This window comes from Haplochromis burtoni, unplaced genomic scaffold (assembly GCF_018398535.1).
Source record: "Haplochromis burtoni strain Fernald_Lab_line unplaced genomic scaffold, NCSU_Asbu1 Contig_45, whole genome shotgun sequence".
In the NCBI taxonomy this organism is placed as follows: Eukaryota; Metazoa; Chordata; class Actinopteri; order Cichliformes; family Cichlidae; genus Haplochromis; species Haplochromis burtoni.
The window spans coordinates 1,614,150-1,629,702 of NW_024582406.1; the positions used below are offsets into that span (position 1 = coordinate 1,614,150).

At 39.3% G+C, this 15,553-nt stretch overlaps 1 long non-coding RNA gene across 2 annotated transcripts in view; it reads left to right on the forward strand.

Moving 5' to 3' along the window:
* LOC121814416 overlaps positions 1-2,715 on the forward strand; it is a 51,179-nt gene extending 48,464 nt beyond the window's left edge. For both annotated transcript variants that reach the window (XR_006054332.1, XR_006054331.1), the window contains 2 exons: positions 958-1,124; positions 1,486-2,715. This is a non-coding gene — a long non-coding RNA (uncharacterized LOC121814416). The remainder of the gene's footprint in view (positions 1-957; positions 1,125-1,485) is intronic.
* Positions 2,716-15,553: the final 12,838 nt, after the last annotated feature.

The window sequence follows — 15,553 nt, forward strand, 5'->3', positions numbered from 1 at the left end:
TATATATATATATACATATACATATATATGAATTATGGAATGCCGTTTAAGAAAATATTATTTATATTACAAAATTTCATCAGATGAACTATGTCAGTACTTTGTAGAGCTTTGTTTTTTGTGACAACTATTTTGCAATAGCTGTTAAAACTACAAATGGTACAAATAATTTGGATTCTGCATTGCGTCAATTTGAAGATCATATATTCATTCAGCAACGTTTCTATTGCTTATGAATAATGTTCAACAAAATGTTTCTGGGAGGAGATTATGCAAAATTCTTGAGGGAATTTATCAATCACTGATGGAGATGTCAACTGAGAGAACACTTCAAGCAGAAGCTGAAGCACATGGTATGGGTCATTATACCATCTTACATCTCAAAGAGGAAGGCCAAGATAAGAGATAAAAACACATTTCATTTTCACTAAGTATATTAAGAAGATATATGTGCAAGTTTCATTTTATATATGCAAGTTTCATTTTATATATGCAAGTTTCATTTTATATATTTAAGTTTCATGCTATATCTGCAAACATTGCCACTTTTTGTTTCCCGCCCGCCATCGTGATGCCTTTAAAAGCTTCACACTGTCGTATTAATTGACCAAGATGTTCAATATAGGGCAAAAAGGAAGGAAGGGAGAGATCGGGCAGCCCTCTCCAGGATGAAAGAATCCGAAAGATCCCCATTTATCTTTATGCAGGCCCTTGTCTTGTTGTACAGAGTCTTTATTAAAATTATAAAATTGGGCTTGAAACCAAATTTTTCCAGTGCTTTGTAAAGAAATCACCATCTAACTGAGTCGAAAGCCTTCTCAGCATCTAATCCCACAACCATAGCCTTGATTTTGTCCCTAGCTGTTTGTTCTAGTGCATGTAGTGATCTTCTTATATTCTCAAAAGTTTGTCTTTGCTGAATAAAACCAGTTTGGTCTATGCTTACCTTTAATGTAGGCAGTGCCAAAGAGACTTGTAAAACCAAAGAAACCAAGTCTCCAAAGCCTGAAAGCCTGTGAGCAGTCATTCAAACCAAAGATCTGAAGCAACGGCACCATGAAGCTATCCACCTACCTCCTCTGCCATCCACCAAAAATGTCGGTGACCAACAGGTATGAGATGAGGTATGATTTTAGAAAAGCTTGCCATTACAAAATTGTGTGCTCCAGGCCTTGTCTTTTGTCGCAAGCATTGCATACACAGTGCAAAAAGTACTCTAGTCTTAAGTTATTTAAAGTAACTAGTGTGTCATACTTTGAAAAAAAGAGGCTGCTAGAAAGAATTTGAGGAATTTGTAACCAGATCTTTGAAATTTTGTGATCATGGTAGCATATTTTACAATAAAAAACAATATAGTGCTGTAGTCAATCAGTAAACAATATATATAGTCTACAGTGATAAGGTAGTTCCAAGTATGTCTAAAGCAAATTTCTGTCATAATTGCCACTATAACTGGAACACGTACCTTCTCCCTTCCTTTCTCAGCCCTTAAAGGATGTGATGTCAACCCCTCCTCTCCCCAGATGGCTGTTTCCCATACAGCGGGACCCTACCTTCAAATGTCAACTTCACGAGTACATCAGTACTGACCTCGACAGTCAAGCTGTGATTTTGCAGTGTGATGATGATGATGATGATGATGATGCAGTATTTCTAACTGTGAAGCAGTGGGAAAATATCCAGTGCAAGCTGCTATGCATCCCCTTCTTTGCACGCTACAGACTATGGAAACCCTTCGATGTCTGGCACAAAAATGTTTGTGCCAAAAAGATAACTTTGGCCATGGAGTCACTATAAAAAAATTGTGTTTTGTATTTCTATTTTCAGATGCATTGAAAAATTGTCAGATTTTTGGATATGATTGAGCTATTCTGGTTATGTTGAATTTTAATTTGAAATTAACATGGGATTTTATTTGTATATTTGTATGTTTTTATATGTGTCTGGAAGGCATATATAAATAGGCAATAAATATGAAAACGCACCCTCTTTGAAAGTCAACCTAAAAAATGACGTCTACCTGCAAAGTATCAAGCAAAGCATCCAGGTGGTTTTACTGCATTGTTTTCCTTAGATGCCTGACAGCTTTGAATTGCCCTGATGTATTTTTCTCCTTCAAAAACCATTCCAGATTGTATTTGCTGCTGCGAATGTGTACTCACACATGTTTGAGCACTTTCTGAGAATCTATAAGGAGAATGAAAGTTTGGATTTGGATGCAGTGCTTATTAACTTATTACTTATTCCATTGAAATTTACATTTTTTGTCATTATTGTTTTGTTTTTTGTTGGTTTTTTCCTACATTTTACTGTGGATTGTTTTTGGAAATTTGGAAAGTTTTTGACCATAAAATGTGATTTAAGGTCATCAGTCACACGCTCACCCAACTCGCTAAGAGGAAAGCTGAGGCCATAATCACTGACGTTCGTGAGGCCAAAGTTGAAGGACAGATCAGTCCCTCTACTACAGCTCAGCTGGTTGACTTTCTCACATTTCTGGATGAGATTGAGGAGACGGTGAGATGTTCCTGTTTAACAATTAAATGTGATAAACCAACAAAACACAGCAGCTTGTTTTCTTTTTCCTCAGCTTTCTTTTTCTGATTTACTCAACTCCATATTTCCATTTCTCGTTTTGCTAACAAAGAGCTGAAATCAGTTTGCAAAATGTACGATCTGATCAACGTGCACTCAGTCCCCACACCACCAGAAATTCTTGCCATGCTTAAACTCTGTGATGACTTGTTAGATGATATCATGTGAAAGGAAGCGGAAGAATGGGATGCTACTATGAAAAGGTTTTGCAGCTACCTGAAGAAGGATATAAAGGAACTCAAACAGGAGAACATGGAAATCCAGTTTAAATTGCAGGTATGAGAAGATGATTGTTTTATTTTTAATTTTGTTGTTCTATTTCTATTTAGTAATTTTAACTAAAGCCTAATTCAACTATATTTGGTATAATTAAAAGCTCGTGCATTTTAATGTGCAGGATCCACAAATTCTAGACATCAGTGCTGATTCATCACAAGTGCATCTGCTGTTGGGGGAGATCCAGATTTCCATAGAAAAGCCACAGGCCAAAGCTTCCTCCTGCACATCCTACCAGAAGAAATTCAAAGTACTCTAATTCTTTCAATGTAAACATATTTCATAGAAACTAGATCAAGCCATAAAAGTTTCAATGTGTGCTAAAAAAAAAAGTGATACAAAAGAGAACTGCAATTTGATTTGCATGCCATTTGGTGAAATAAATATTTGATCCCCTACACCCAGCCAAACTACTGGTTTCTATTGATTGACTGTGTGCACTAAGATTGCAATCAATCACAGATACTCCTAATCTCAACTCGTAATGTGCATAAAGCCCACCTGTCCACAGAATCAATGTCTTCCATTCAAACCTCTCCACCACCACTGCAGCTATCAAGGGAGATCAGGGAAAAGACTGTAGACCTGCACAAGACTGGAAGAAGCTTGGTGAGAAGATGGAAGAAATATCAAATGACCATGTGTGGAGCTCCATGAGAGCTCTTGCCTCATGGAGTGATGATAATCATGAGAAAGCTATTATCCCAAAACTACATGGGAGGAGTTTACTAATGATCTGAAGGCAGATGGGACTACCGTCACCAAGAACAGCACTGGTAACACACTACACCATAACAGATTGAAATCTTGCACGTCCCCCTGATCAAGAAGGTCTTAAGCATGTCTCTGAACATCTAAATAATTCAGATAAGACCTGGAAGAAATTGTTGTGGTCAGATAAAAGCAACATCAAGCACGGGCATTAACTCAACCTGCCATGTTTGGAGGAAGTGAAATTCTGAGTATGACGCAAAGAACACCAACCCCAGGGAGAAACATTAAGCTTTGGGCTGTTTTTCTGTAAAGACAGGATGACATCACCGCATTGAGATGCCAAGGACAGGGGCATTTACACAAAATCTCTGGAATCTCTTTCCCTCAGCCATAACACTGAACAACACTGTGGATGGATCATCCACCATGACAATGACCCAAAACATACCGCCAAGGCAACAATGGAGTGGCTAAATAGGAAGCACATTAAGGCTACTGAGTGGCCTATCCAGCCTCCAGACCTTAATCCCAATAGAAACTCTATGGAAGGACCTGAAACTTTTAGTTCTCATACAACAGTCAAGAAACCTCTAAATCTCTAGAGGATTAGAGAGTTTCTGTAAAGAGAAGTGAGCCAAAATCTCTCCTGTGTGCAAACCTGTTGACCAATTACAAGAAAAAAAATTTCATGGATATTTGGATGATATTCTGTCTCTCTCCATTAAAATGAAACTACCATGAAAACAAGAGACTGTTCATCTCTTTGTAAGTGAGCCAATTTACAAATTCAAAAGGGAATTAAATTATTATTTCCTCCACTGTATAGCAAGTATATCCATACTATAAACTAAATGAAAATGTACTTTTCATTTTACCCATCGCTAGAGCACACTTCAACAACTGGACATGGAGCAGTTTAGTGCACAAGTCAACAAATGCAGCAAGTATTTCAACCAGCTTGAGAAGGGCCTGCCACGTAACAATATAGTTCCCTGTCTGAAGAACAAGGTGAACGTGATGATGCACAGAGTGGGTAGAAAAAAGTGTTATGAAATATCTGATATTTTTTGTGGCATACAGTAGATAATGTTGTCAGCAGTCTCTTTTTAAAATGATACCATATTACAATATGGGCTGAAAGTAATTCATTATTTTTGTGACTGCTCAAGTGGTATTTATGTGTTCTTTCTTTAGCTGCCTGTGATCGCTGATCTTCATTACCCATGTCTGAAACCAAAACATTGGAAGACCTTGGAGTCTTTGGTGGGGACTTCCCTCAATGTGGATAAACTTACCATAGCTGGTTTAGAGGAACTCAGTTTTTCATACGGCAAAGAGGATAAGGGTACTACTGACTGAGCACACAACACATCCTAACACCTAATAAAAGTTACAGATTGATTAGAGGTCCAAAATCATATTTATCGGCTCATCATTAAATTGCTACTAGAGTTATTAAAATGCAAACTCCTTAGGAAAAAAACAAAAACAAAAAAAACATCTAACACAATAAATAACTTTTAGGTTTCAGGACAAGCTTCAGAAGAGGCTTCAGTGGAGACCACATCTCAAAGGTATGTGGATTACATATAAATATTTATACAGATATTATATCTCAGTAAAAGTACTAAAATAAAAATGACACTTACATATCTCTCTATTTAATATTATATCCCTCATTTTATACCCAAATATGAGTCAAAGTCACTCCAATGTTACTTGATTTCAGAGAAATCAAAGATAATCTATTCGTGTAAAGGGAAAGACACAGTTAGCTACCTACATGTGCTTAAGCATCAGTGTGACATCAGATCAGATTTGCTGGGTGTAGGTGTTGGGCGTGGCTCGACACGCCAGGGTGCGAGGGCCCTCTCAACGCTGCTTGCAGCTTTAATTGTGTTTGTAACTCAGCTGTAATGCTGTAACTTCTAATATCTATGTTTCCAAACATATGGGCAAAGATCCAGCTGAATTTTCACCTCTTTAACACCTCTTACACCTTTGCAAAGACAGATTTTATGACCAACCACTGAGACTTCAGTACTAAACAAACAGATAGTACAAGACAGTGTTACCAAGAAAGCACTTTTTCCTTCGTCTGTAATCGAATATTGAATTTTAATTTGATTTGCTGTACATCAAGTGCTAAAAATTACGCTGCTTTCAATTTAACATTTTCATCTGGGTAATTTATGTGGATGCTTGTGGCGTGCATGTCTGTGCATGTGTGCAGCCTAATTTGTTGCCTTGCTTGTATGACTGAATCCGCTCTGATGTGGAGGAGGAAGGACAAAGCTTGGGGGATAAGCTTCCCTTCTTCTCTGCTCCCCCCTCCCCCAGTTCTCCGTTTCTCTCAGCAGTGATGAGGTTTACAGTGGAGTTACAGTCAGCCCGTACGCAGCAGTGTTGATTGTGGTGGACAGGTCCAGTAAACATCGCCTGCGTGATGCTGAGTCAAGTAAATTGTCACTGTGGGTGAGGAGCCAGGGCTTCACTCAAGCCACACTTGTTGACAACCTCTATCTCTTTGCCCTCGAAGGCCGGCTGTGTAATTTAGGCTGGCAGGGCATCAATTAAGTTAGGCTGGCTGCAGAACACAGAGTGAGGGACAGAAGGGTGAGGATCGTTTGGGCGTGTTTGCTGGGAGTGTGTGCAGCAGAAGAATAGGGAAGTTGTGCAAGGTCGAAGGTGTGGTTGACATTTTTGGCGTGCATTCACAACCCATTAGGATCTGGTCTCACACCCAGCAAACGGTCAAGAATCGTGGTTTTTGAGATCAGTGCTAATAAAGTTGATAGGTTCTTATTTATTGTGGTCAATACTAAAACGGTGCTAACATGCAATTTAAAACATTTGTTGTTCCTGCTGTCTGTACTGCAAGTGGAGTGCACAACTTGATCTGCAACTAAGCAGTCTGCAAATTGAAGGATCACCACTTGATTTGAGCATTAAATTCAGTCAATTGTGCTGTCACTAAAATTGCATTCATTCTGTTTTATTTTTTTCAAGAAATGATGGAGAGGAGAAACAACTTTTGGTGCGTGTGAGGGTGTGTGAGCGTCTTTCTGTTTTCATTTTATTTAAGGAAATTTAAAAATGTAAGCCAGACCTTAAGTCCTGATCTTGCAAAGCACTCGATTCAAACACAAATAAACCTTGGTAATAACTTCTCTAATTCTCTGGATTATTGACACTGATTGTCAGCTTTACTGGCATAACAGGACTTGCAGCAGGCACAGTCTTGTTAACCACACACCCTTCCAATGTCAGTCCAGACAGCCTCCACCTGCATGACCGCTCCACCGAGTCCACACACAGCATCCCTGTAGGACACACTATTTTGCTAAAGGGTGTGTGAATTATGTTTGTAAAAAGCAAACAGGGTGTAGGAAAGGCTTGGCTGGTGTCAAAGAGGTGAAGAGTACTGCACGTTCTGCTATTGTTACAGTTCATCGTGGGTACACGAGGTGTGTTGGCAGGTTTGTGATCATGTGATGGGAGGAGCAGGCTTAAGAAGTGTTCCTCTAACCTGTTATTAGTCCAGGACGGTTATTATTGCACTTACGACCGCAAAATAACACCGTATTCAAACTCCTTTTAGCCACACTCCAAGATGGAATAATAGCTGTTTTTATATAGAACACATCTGATGACAGCAATGTGATGTTGGTCCTTGTAAGCAGTGAAATAGACGTGCAAATTTGCTGGCCTAAAAATTTGTGTATAAGAACAGCTGATGTTTAAAAGTGAGCAAAGCAGCTGTCGTCTGTAATTGAAACAGTAAAAACAGTAACGCAACACAGACTTTGACAAATACAGCAACAGGGACTCATCACAGCTACAAGTGTATATTTCCAATACAGCTCAAAACCAAACTCAGACTATACGGTCATTTATTTTTATTCATGCTAGTACTATGAATGAATGAAATTCCCAGGAAATGGTATATTGCCATTTGTGTTCCCCAGAGGATGAACCTTAATGACTTTGGCACCATCCTAGCTTTAACACTTCTGCCTAGACAGATTGATTTTTTTATTTTATTTTATTTTTTATTGCCTTTCTAACCTTCCATTTTATACATTTTGGCTATTCTAAAGTATCAAAACACTTGCAGGACTTCTGACTGACAAGTCATAAGTTTTACAGTCAGATCCCGCTTATACTGTCTAAGGTTCTAACTAGCAAATATTAGCATGCTAATGCTACAATTTATAGATAGCAAACCCACTGCATGTTGATTCACAACAGTGTTAGCATTTTGGCCAATGCAATGTTGGTTTTCTGGTGCAAGAACAGATCATATGCAGAAGAGCTGAAGCCTTGGTTAGCGAGCTGTATTCATAAATATATTTATGTGTCTTCAGAGACTCAGATGACTGCAAATTAGTGCTATGTAAGCAAAAACTACATTTTCAAACCAAATCTAGACAACCACATCTTATTTACTATACACCAGCCCATATTATCTATTATTTATTAAATCATTTCATTAAAAAACACAAAATGCAACAAATAGTGTGATACAAATAATGTAGCAAGGTAAGGCTTAATAGACAGCAGCTAGCTACAGCTGCTGGTGTTTATCACTCAGGCTGTCATCCTTTAGTAAAAACCAAACAAGTGCTTAAAAAATCCCCTTATATTTTTATTGTAGGGGAAATTATCTACAGAGGCTAAATCAACTTTTGGTTTTTAAAACATACAAGTTACAAAGTTGAAGTTGGGTATTTTAATGTGGTGGTTTATGGGGACTTTAAAGGAGAAGGAGGAAGAGGAGGGAAGGATATTTGGCACCTTTGCAATGGCTTCATTTTTCAGGTTGCCACTAGGGTAAAGATCACACCTGCTAAAGCCACAGAACATTTTCATCGTAATAGTGAGAATATCAACATCTGTCTATGTCTGCGAGCTCACAGAGCTGGAGGTCCACAACTGCACCCAGTATGTTTTAGTGTGTGCTAATACTAGTGCTAGACACAGATTTTAAGAACCCACTAACCCACTATCCGTTTCTGCTGGTTTCAATGGAGTGCAAGTTGCTGTCTCATCCTTCAAGTGCATTGTGAACTTGCAAACAATGGAACCAGGTCTCACGTTGCCCAGGAGGAGCTGCGCACCTGATCCCCTCCAGGGGATTGGCCCTAATCACAGGGACACATGGAGGGACTCTCCCTGTGAGGAGGCACTTGTTGCCAGTCCACTATGACTCACTCACGCTGGCCATGTGCTGCCTGTTCGTGTGTGCGTGTGTATGTGTGTGTGAGGGAGAGGGTGAGGCTTGGAAACAGAAAGCGAGACTGAGAGAGGGACTTTTCAGAAACACAAGAAGGGAGCAAATCAAAAATTAATAGCACAGGCAGAGCAAAAGCAAGCAGAGCACACCTGTTTTACAGATACAGTGCAGGACTGTGAAGGGTCTCTGCTACCACACCACGGCTGATGCCTCCTCCTCGGAGCTTGACATTTACACTGGGGCAAACTTGAAAAGAACAGAGTGGGGTTGCAGTCCCTGCAGTTGTAATGAGTCACGTTAACATTCAAGTGTGGAGGTCATTTTAGAGGCTGTTGCATAACATGAGTGAAAATTAGCTGCTTTTAAGCGGCACCAGCATAACAATCACTCAATCACCTGAGAGCTGAGCTGACAAGCTGTGTATTTTGGAGAAATGTGTTATTTCAAGAGTGGCTTATCAAAGCAGACACGTTTTAATGGTTCAACAGCCAGAGTTTATTCCCATGCAAGTGTTTTGAAATTTACACTCCCTACCGTGCTCCTGAGGCGAGTCTATTATTGAGTGGCTGCCTTTACCAAAGACATAAATCTGTGGTTAAAGACCGAGGGAGGAGACAGCTGATAAAGCAGGGAGGGATATAAATCTCTATTTTTTCCTTCTCTCTCTCTCTCCTCCAGTTTTACATGTCCTGGCAGCACGTACCTATATGGGTGACCTCATGTCTAGAGAGGGGCTTTTCTAATCAAACTCTGCACACCCTCTGTTATATCCGAGGCCTGTCCATCTGTGTTCCGCGGTTTTGTTGTTTTCCTCTCCATGTAGCACCTGGAAAAGCTGCAGGGGAAATCAAGTGCTGCCAACACATTCCAACACATTCCTGCTCTAAATGCCTGGGCACAGCCGCAAATTGCTGGCATTCTCCGATTTAAAGGTGCAGCAGTTTTCTTTGTCTCGCCACACAACATACAACGTGTTCTCATGTAGGCATGGGTGTTCACAATTTATCAGTAACTTAATGGCTAATGTATGACATGGAAGTGTATCCCAAATGTTAGGCCCTTATAATCGCCTTCACTTTATGATTTACAACACATGTGACACTTCCAGTTGTAATTTTACATTTTTTTCCTTATGTACAAGGTCTTGAATAATCAGACCCTATATTATCTTAGATGCGGCATATCACATCAATAAAGAGGAAAACTAAAATGGGAGATAAAGCCTTCTGCTTTCAGGCCACAATTATGTACAACCAGCTTCCAGTTTGAATTTGGGAGACAGACATCCTCTCTGCTTTTAAGTTTAGGCTTAAAACTTATCTTTTGGATAAAGCTTGTAGTTGGGGCGTGACCATGAACCCTCACTTGGTTGCAATGCAATAGACCGAGGCTGCTGGGGGGTTTCCCATGTTGCACAGAGTTTTTCTTCTTCACTCACCTTTTTCACTCTCTGTGTTTATACACCATTCTGCAATTAATCATTAGTTATCAATACTCTCTGGCTTTCTTCAACAGTGTGTCTTTTGTCCTGCCTCCCTTCAGTTACCCCAGACTAGTCACAGCAGATGGCTGACCCCTTCCTGAGTCTGGTTCTGTCGGAGGTTTCTTCCTGTTAAAAGGGAGTTTTTCCTTCCTATTGTTGCCAAGCGCTTATTCATCTGATTTTGGGGGTTTTCTCCCTAATGTTTTCTCCTAATATATAAGGATTTCTCCTTACATTTTAAGCACCTTGACACAAGTAAAATTGAATGTAAGTGAATTAAATGAAATGCAGCTTTTCCACAAATATTTGAATTACAATCTCAGTATAGTACACCCTTTTGCTTATTTTACATGATGAGTTTTTCAATCTCAGCTGTCAAAAAACTGTCAAAAATTGTTTTGTCTTGGATATTCCTTAGCATTTCTGAACATAACAAAACCATCAGAAAGATGTCCATTATTTCAGCTGGACATGGGGTTTACCGTCAATGAGTCATCAGCACTAAGCCTGTAAGGACTACTCTGGGGGATTAATTAAAGAACTGTTGCTGGGGTTGTTTGTTGTTGGGGTTTTTTTGGGGGGGGGGGTGGGAGGGGTGGGTACAGAAGGTTGATAGAAAGGTATTTGTACTCCTTATGGATGTGCATATACGCTGAGGGGCCACTTTGTTCAACTATTCATTAGCATAAATGTGTAATCATCCAATCACTTTCCAGCAACGCAACGTGGCATCCTCTAAACAATCTGCTGAAGTTCAAAGTGAGCATCTGAATGGGAAAGAAATGTCATTTAAGTGACTTTGAATATGGCGTGGCTGTTGTTCTCTAGGTGGTTTGATCTGAGTATTTCAAAATAACTGCTGATCTGCTGGGATTTTCCCACACAACCATCTCCAGGTTTTATAGAGAATGGTCTGAAAAAGAGAAAATATCCTCTGAGCAACTGGTCTCTGGGTGAAAATGCGTTATTGGTGCCAGAGATCAGAGGAGAGTGGCCAAATAGGAAGGCAACAGTAACTTAAACAACCCTCATTAAAACCAGTCCATGCAGAAGCATCTCTAAAACCACAATACATCAAGCCTTGAAACACATGGGCTACAGCAGCAGAAGACCACATCTGATGCCACTCTTGTCAGCTAAGAAAAAGGAAACTGAGACTATGATTTGTACAGTTGCAGTAAAATTGAACAATGGAAGGTTGCAAAAATGTTGTCTGGTCTGATGAATCTCAATTATCTCAAACTGGTTTGAGATAATTGATAATTAAACTCCATCCAGTAGAGCGACTTTGAGATTTGATGAAACAGGAGATTCACATCATGGATATGCAGCCAAAACTCAGCACCGGCTATGTTATGCCACGTGTTAATATGGACCAAAATCTCTGAGGAATAGTTGTATTATGAGACAAAACAGTATTTCTTCACATGACAAAAATATATTTTTACTACTATAGCGATTTCTGTTCTAAGACTTAACTGTAACAACTTATTATTTGCAGGTGATAAACTATTTGACCATATTTTTTGTTATGACAGAGATGTGCCATATATTTCATTATGATGTATATTTTTGTTCCTGTTTTTTTAATTGTTGATTGTCGATTGGCTGATTAGACTCCTCAGCGGGTTGTTTACTACTAGCAGGGTCCTGGTGTTGATTTGTTGGGGGTCACACCCACAAATGTCTCAGACATGCATCTGTTTCTGTTGCTATGCAACAACAAATTTCCTATACACAATGTAATTATGTTCTGCTGCTGATTTGGTGATAAATGTGCTATTGTAAAGAACTGCTGTACAGAGTAGGTTTAGGGGCTCTAGAAATGCGTATTTTGTTAACCTGAATATTAATATATTTTTTTCTCATATTTGCATTTTAACGATTTAATATCAAGATAAACTTTTCCATACACATTGTCCACTCTGTGTTTTGAGCACTGGCGCTTGATATGCAGTGCTAAATTAAGTTGGACATGTTGTCAGTTGAATTTGGAAAATAACCTTCTCGTGCAAACTCTCCCCACACACACACACACACACGTATACATCATTCTGAACGAAACAGGCAAAAGATCAAACCATCAAACAATAAGCAATAACTGACAGCGGAAATATGAAACAACTGTTGTTTCGATCTGCAATTCATAAGAAATTGAGATAACTGTCTTAGCAACGTCGTAAATTGTTTAATCATTGCTCTTTAAGACTTTTTTTTCTTTTTCTTTTTTTTAAAAGAGGAACTATCCTCATTTTTTTTTTCCAAACAACAAAACCACAAACTTTAAAAAAAGAAATAATTACTCAATCTTAGCTGCTGGTCCTCCCACCTCCACCCTCCCAGTTCCCCCCAGAGGGAAGCAAGTGCGTCAGTGGAGGGTTGGAAAAGAAGAGAAGTAAAGCCTTTTGACTTTCAGGAAGGAAACACATCTGGGGAATAAGGAAAGAGAGAACGGGTGAAAAGAGGAATTAGCATGGAGGAAGAGCAGCTGGCCAAAAATAGTCAGCCTCTGTTTAAGCCTTGCTTTGCCAGAGCCCCTACCACACCTCCTGCCACTTAAGCATTAGTCAGCCCTGAACGAGCCTTCGGTGGGTGACTAACTTCTCCACTGAACCCCCCTCAAGTCATGGACTGCACTTCCTCCCAGGTGTCTTAATCCAGCCCAAGGTTGCTCAACTTGAGACCCCCAGTCCTGTCTTTTTTGTCCTCTCTTCATCTTCCTTTGAAGTAAAAACACAAGTGCTCTTATAGGACTCCACTGAAGGATGTGTGGGACTGGAGATACAGATCACTGTGGGCGGCCGGGGAATAAGGTAAACAGTGATGTAAACCAGTGACATGATGCTTTACAAAATACATAAACAAAACAAAACCATGAAAAACTGAGATAACAGGAGTTAATATGATTGAGATTTAAGTTATTTTAAGAGAAGCCAGGGGAAGGGAATGAGTAAACATGTGCATTCCTATGGGCAGAAACCCATCTATAAAAACAGGAACTCTGGTCAAGCAAATATGGTAAAGCCAGATGTAAGGCGGTGTTGTGACCAGACTGATTTTGGATGGGAAGGACCGGATGTTTGACAGACATTTCATCTCGTCGCAGGTGTTCAAGTAGCACGGTGGACTTATTACACAGTAACTCACTAGGTTTGCCAAAGCAAACAGGAAGCAGTGGCAGAGTTTCACTGTGATTGGTCACTTAAGTTTGATTTGTGACGATGACTAAGAATGCAGGAAGGAGACGGAAAGGGACTGGGTGAATTTCAGAGTACCAAGGAGAGGGTGTACGTGAGTGACAGCATGGTAATGATACCAGAAGGAGACTTCACCTGCTTATGAACGACTAGAAACAATCATGACATTCCCACTCTTTAGCAAAACAAAAACAGAGGAATATCTGTACACGCTCCCAAAGGCTGGATCAAAAGTCAACAGGCTATATATAAAGAATTGAGCTACCATTATCCTGCTATTTTAAAATATGTGTGTTCATTACTTAGAAAGCATGTCTTATTGGATACATTTTGTATTAGAGCAGTCATGCAGCGTGGATTGTAGGCTGTGGTGTTGCCAGTTGGGCAACAAGCTGTTCTCTATGGCTATTTGTCAACTAGAGCCATCCAGTGGTGCTTTGAGGTAATCTGAATAGTACAAAAAAAATAAATCAGCGGGGCTTTCAGCAGAGACGCTGGACAGCCACTGCTGGAATTTTTTTAATGAAATGCAGCAGCTAACAATGAATAAATAAGCTGTTGCTAGTAAAATATGCCAACATATTGCTAATTAGTGCACCAGATAACTTCCCATTACAGGTAAACTTGTTTACAAGTGGATACAAGTACTACAGTTTCAGCATTACATCCTAAGACAAAGTCAACAACACTTGGCCTTGTCTGACCCTGTAAAAGTTGACTTTAGACATCTGAAATTAACCAGGAGCTTCTTTGTACAATAATAGTAGTAGTACATTTATGTGGTTGCCAATGTGGATGGACCCACATGTTTGATTTGGCACATAGGATGCCCCCTCCCCCTCCCGTTTATCTGGGCTCAGGGCCAACACTAGGAGTATATTAGCTTTTCTTGAATTGGGATCTTTCATATGTAAGACCAATGTGTTAACAACAATAGAAGTAGTAGGAGATGTAGTGCTTTTGCATCAGTCTCAGTCCTTGGATGGAGTCCTGCCACCCATCCTCACTTCTCAACAAACTCTTTGCCTTGGCTTTTAGAAGCTGCTTGCCAACAGCAGTAGCCATAACTGGGTTGGATCTCAAGTTAAACTAGTTTAGAGTAAAGCACTGAGACTCTGGGGTTTATGTATTAGACAAAAGAACATGGTTATGTTGATTATATGGGACAACTAATTTATTTATATAGTTAAATAGTGGTGCCTGAAATTACAGTCGTGCTAGCATGTGAGTGCCAAGCAAAGGATAAAGAGCCGTCACGGAAAGGCTCTGAAGACATTGTGGCCATCTATGGCCCTAAATTTGCAAATTTGAGATCCCTTCTATAGCAGTTTGATGGGATCCAACACAGTTTTCCATGTGCAAGCAATTGAAAACAATTGGTTGATGGAATTTCTTAAATTAAAAGCTCCAGAAGGACAAACACATTTTGGTGCTTGTAAATAAAATAATACAAATAATATGCATAAATCTCAAAATGCAAAATGCATTCTTGCCTTTAAATGCTTGTGAATCTCAGTCCAAGTAGTAAAGAGGTGATCTCTTTCTATTTTTAAAATGTTAAGATACACACTAATATCAGAAAGAAGGGGCAAAGCGCTCATTTAGAAAAATAGGAGTGTGGTTATATATAAAACAGAAAACAGTGTAAAAAATCAATGAAGTAAAATTTAAATGGAGAGCATAATAAGTATATTCTTGCAAATTAAGTAAGTTTGAGGGTACTGAAATATTTTTGACACAGTTGGAAATTATGAGTCTTAACATCACTAGTACACTAGTTACTTAAAAAAAAATTCTAATATATTTTCTGTATCATGTCTATCTAGCTACCTTGACCTGAACCCTACTTTAAAAGCTAATTCGTCAGCTCACTAGCATCCCCCGGCTGAATAAAGGGTAAATAAATTACACTCGGAGATGGTCAGCATTTAAGCAACATCATTATAGCAGATTAAAAGAAAAACAGCGTATTATCGCGATAATTACTATTTTTGACTGCGACTAGACAAGCTGACCCAAAATATAATCCATCGTCTTGGAAACGCTCTAATA